Below are 5,450 nucleotides of genomic sequence, written 5' to 3' on the forward strand. Positions count from 1 at the left end.
GGACGGATTTGGCCCGCGGGCCTTGTGTTTGACACATGTGCTTTAGAGAATCATGCTGATGCTGGAAAAACAGCCAATCCCAAAGATTGCATGCTGTCTGATTTCGTTTAGGTCACATATTGAAATTTAAAAATTATAGAAATGAAGAACAGGAGGGTTGCAGAGATTAAAGGTGGAGAAGAAAGGGCAGGAGAGAAGTGGGTGTGGCTATGAAAGGGCACTGGGAGCAACTCTTGTGAGGGTGGAAATATTCTGTGTCTTAACTTTATCAATGTCAACATCCTTGCTGGGATATTTTACTATAGTTTTGCAAGATGTTCCCATGTGGAAAAATAGAGTAAAATGTACATAGAATCTCTGTGTAATTCTTACAAATGGATGTAAATCTCTAATTATCTCAAAATTAAATGTTTAATAAAAATGATCTATACTAATAAAAGGGTAATATACAAATTGATCAGAACACCCTCATAGTAATGACTGAATAATATGCTGTGTGAGGTGACTAGGACAGCAGGAGGGAGGGAGGGGCAATAAGGGGCAAGCAGGCTGGGAGAGGGGCAGTTAGGGGCAATCAAGCAGGCAGGTAAGCAGTTAGGAACCAACAGTCCCAGAATGTGAGAGGGATGTCCTGAATTGGAGAGGGTGCAAGCTAGGCTGAGGAAACCCACACCCATGCATGAATTTTGTGCACTGGGACTCTGGTTTTAAAATAAAGTTTATGCTCAAATCAATAGTTGTTGGTGTGTTTATTCTGTATGGGTCTTTTCATGGGAATAGGCTTAGTGACATCCTTATTCCAACACCGTCAAATATTCATCTATATTTTCATTCTTCTAATAGTTTAAATATTTACATTTTATTTTGCAATTTGGTACAAGAAAAAGGCTCTAACCCGAGTTTTTGTTTGTTTGTTTTTTCAAAACTAATGTCTTGTTAATGAATGGATTCATTCTTCATTGATTTATGATGTTTTCTTTTTCATGCCCTAACTTCCAGAATACACCAGGGACAGTTTTATTAGCCATTCTTACTGTTTAGTTTTTGCAGATGCACACAGGATGTTTTTGTCAAGCCCAAAAAAGAAATTCTTCATGATTTCATTATGATCTATTAAACTTATAATTAATTATGGAAAAATTAACATATTTACGTTTAACCTTTCCATGAAGAAATTTGATTCTCTATTCATATTTTTATATTACTTGGTAAAGTACTATAACTTTCTTCTTAGAGATTTATTTGTTTCTTTTTAGAATTATTTCTATGACTTGTTGCTCTTGTGACTGTAGTCTTTGTTCTCATGCAGGGAAATAGAAGTCCAGTTTTTTAAGTTTACTACATCCATGTTTCTAAAGCAGAAATTTAAATAGGGTGAGGATAAGAAAGGAGCAGGTCTTCCTACCTACATTTAGGCAATCATTTATAGATTATTGAATGTCCTTTTCATCCGCCTTAAATTTAGTGAGAATTCCCCTCCCCATATTAGCACTGATGTGGTAAGCAGTCCTAATTTCACTTTCTTCTTTCCTATATATTCATAGGTACTCTAGTAAGAATTTGAGAACAGTGACTTGGACACTCACCAAATGTCACCAATATATGTACCAAATATTTTGCCCTTCTATTTGGAGCACAGTTTTCAAATAGACCCCAGCCATTCAAGAGTACTTTCATATTACGTGCATTTTGCCACAATATCCATAGTGGTATCTTCATTGACTTTGCCAAATGTTTCCCTAAAACAAAGAAACACTAGATCTATGTTACTCCCCAAATCCCGCAGCTAGTAAAATATTTTCACAAAGGCGATGAGGTTAGCTTGGCAGGACTTGTCCCTGGTGACTCCAAGTCTTCTAGCAGTCAACACATTCCTTTCAAAGTGCTCACAGGGCACGTGCTTAAAATTCATTCTATAATGTGACCAAATGTTGCCCAAAGTTATTAGTTTGGAGTTTCTGGAGTTCATCTCTTTTCAAAAACTTGTGACATTAACTTATCATGAATTTTCTGGTTATTCTCTTGTACATGATTTTTTTTAAAAATTACCAGTAGTGACTCCCTGGTTACATACTTAAATTCTTCCATCACCTTGGGATGGGGCTTGGCTGCACCTGAAGACATGAACTCATGACATAAATTATGGCTTGCTCTTCATTTCCAGTCCTTTGGGGCTGCGATTCTTTTATTATATGAATTATTATACTCTTAGCATTCAAAGACTCTTGAGAGAGCTAGCAGCTGTGGGAATGTTCTTGTCCTTACCAGGAAATTGTTTTAAACCGGCATAGAAAAGAAAGTTGTGTCCATTGAAATAACTATGCATAATATAGTGTCAGATGGGTACTGGACTTATTGGGGTGATCACTTCACAAGTTATATAAATGGCTAATCACTGTGTTGGACATGTGAAACTAACATTACATTGCAATTGTAACTGAAAAAAAAAATTTTTTTTTAAATGAAATGCTTCCTGACTTGTAATCCATAATGACATCCAGATTCCTGCTGTCACGGTTTGCTCTATGATCTGGAGGTTTTTCCTAGTTTCATTGTTTCTGATTTTGTCACCTGCCTGTTTCCTGTCTTTGAAAACTCCCATGCATCCTGCCCACTTTGAAGAGTATGCTATTTTGCTGCCTATGGAGTCTTGTAGGATTTTTATGGTTTCCCATCTTACATTTAAGTCCTTAAGTCATTTTAAGTTTGTTTTTGTGTATGGTGTAAGTTAGTGACCTAGATTTATTTTTTTGCATGTGTCTGACCAAATTTCCCAACACCATTGATTGAAGAGACTGTCTTGACTTCATTGTATGCTCTTGCCTCCTTTGTCAAATATTAATTGACCATATATGTGTGGGTTGATTTCTAGGTTCTCTGTTCTGTTTCATTGATCTATATACCTGTTCTTATGACAATACAGGGCTGTTTTGATTACAGTAGCCTTGTAGTATAGTTTGATATCTGATATTGTGTTCTCTCCAACTTTGTTCTTCTTTCTCAAGATTGCTGATGTTTTGGGGATCTTTTTTGGTTCCATATAAGTTTTTGGAGTATTTTATTCTAGATCTGTGAAATACATCATTGGAATTTTATAGGGATTGCATTGAATCTATGTATTGCTTTGGGTAGTATGGACATTTTAATGATGTTAATTCTTCCAATACATGAACACAGTATATGTTTCTACTTATTTATATCTTCCTCAATTTCTTTATTCATGTCTTACAGGTTTCTGAGTACAGGTCTTTTACTTCCTTGGTTAAATTTTTTTAGGTATCTTATTTTGTTGATGTAATAGTAAATGTGATTTCCCCTTTGCCACAGTTCATTAATGGTTTTTAGAAAGTCCATGGATTTCTGAATATTAATTTTGTATCCTGCTTTGCAGAATTCATTTATTAGATCTATTCGCTTTTTGGTAGAGCTCTAAGGGTTTTCTAAGCACAATACCATGCCATTTTTGAATAATGACAGCTTTACTTTCTCCTTTCCAATTTGGATGCCTTTTATTACTTCTTATCCAATTACTATAGCTAGGACTTCTAGTACTATGTTGAGTTCAAGTGATGAAATTGGACATCCATTTCCTTTATCAGGTTTAAGAAAGTTTGTTAGTCATTATTTCTTCAAATAGTTTTTCTATTATTTTCTCTCTTCTCCTTCTGGTGCCCCTATAATGCAGATATTTTCACTCTTTATGTTGTTCTCAAATGCCTTTAAATGATCTTAATGCTTTTTTATTTTTGCTGCTTTATTGGGTGCTTTTTTGCTACCTTGTCTTTCAAATTTCTGATTCAATCCTCTGCTTCATCAAATGTACTTTTTATTCCTTCTGGTGTACTGCTATAATTGTGGTATTCTTTCTTTCTGACTGGCTGTTTTACATGGTTTCTGTCCTTTTTCATACTGTTATAGTTCATACTACATTCCTCTACCATTCTTACCTCCATTACTTTGAACTCTATATCTAATAAATTGCTTGCCTCCATTTCATTTTGCTCTTTTCCTAAATATTCCTCTTGTTCTTTCATTTGAAGTCTATTTTTTTTTTTTTGTCTCCCAATTTTGGCTGCCTCTTTCCGTTTGTTTCTATTTATCAGATAGATCTGCTATGACTCTTGGTATTCATGGGGTAGACTTATGTAATAGGTGTTCTTTGGGACTCAATGTACTGTGCTATTTTGAAAATGCACCTTGTGTGGGCTATGTGAGCACTCCTATTGTAATTGTATCTTGCTTGTTCTTGGCCTGTTCATGCATGGGGTAGACTTATGTAATAGGTGTTCTTTGGGACCCAATGTACAGTCTCCAATGTACAGTGCTATTTTGAAAATGCACCTTGTGTGGGCTATGTGGACACTCCTATTGTAATTGTATCTTGCTTGTTCTTGGCCTGTTCATGCATGGGACCCCCCTTAAGGTGGCTGAGTATGAAGTCCAAACCTAAGCATGGTATGTGAGCTGCTCTACAAGTTCAAACCAATAACTTTTTTAAAAGATAAAAAAAGAATAAGAAAAATAATAGACAGAAAAAAAATGGAAATAAAAGTAGAATTCACCTCAGCAGAATTTAGTGTTTGCTTTTATTTTTAATTTTTATTTTTTTTTTAAAGCCTACAGTACCCAGTATTTCCAGGTGGTCTCCCATCCTAATACTAACCAGACCCAACACTGCTTAGCTTCCAAGATCAGATGAGATTGGGCACATTCCGGATAGTATGGCCATAGACTGCAATCTCCTTTTAGATGTGCTTTCTGTGAAGTTTGTTGTTGGTTACCTGAAGTTGACCACTTGGTGTGTCTAGGTCTCTTGGAAAGGACTCTGATATAGGCCAATGTCACATGCTGTCTATGCCTGGCCCTCAGCAATCAGTTTGACGCTACAAGTGATCCACACTTGTGGCTACCTCTGCGGTTTAACTGCACACTGGGAAGAACCAAGCTGAACTCCAAGGTCGCTTTTACCAGCACCAGGCCTGCAGGCTGGTCAGCACATGTCTCAAGGCACTCTGGGATCTGCCTGTTTGCCTCCACCTTCCAGCTGAGTGTGAGGCTCAGTCACTGAAAGAACTTCTGGCAGAATCAGAAGGATGGGGGCTAATGGATTTCCCAGGAGGCTCAGATGCCAATCAGAAGGTTATTTTCTGCCCCAAAGCCAAATGACTGAGTACTAGCCCTTTCCCTGACTTCAGCAAGGTGGAGCCCCTAATAGTCATGCAGGCAGATCCTATGAAGCCCAGAGACTGGGTCTGCCAGAAGCTGGGAGGGTAGTTCAGTAGAATCTCCTATGATTCTGTGGCAAAGCACTAGTCAGGTTCACAGGAAAGTGTGAGGTATGGCCCCATCCCAAAACCTGTCACTGAACCCCCCTGAATCTGCCCAAACTTCTAAATTCAGCCTATTCCATTGACTCCTCAGCAGGGCTTAAGATCCATAGGGTGTGGCAA

General features: G+C 37.3%; 1 pseudogene; it reads right to left on the reverse strand.

The window, feature by feature from the left end:
- Positions 1-4,614: 4,614 nt before the first annotated feature.
- On the reverse strand, positions 4,615-4,733 carry LOC118709545 (annotated as a pseudogene).
- Positions 4,734-5,450: the final 717 nt, after the last annotated feature.

This window comes from Pipistrellus kuhlii, unplaced genomic scaffold, assembly GCF_014108245.1.
Source record: "Pipistrellus kuhlii isolate mPipKuh1 unplaced genomic scaffold, mPipKuh1.p scaffold_m20_p_1, whole genome shotgun sequence".
Taxonomy (NCBI): Eukaryota; Metazoa; Chordata; class Mammalia; order Chiroptera; family Vespertilionidae; genus Pipistrellus; species Pipistrellus kuhlii.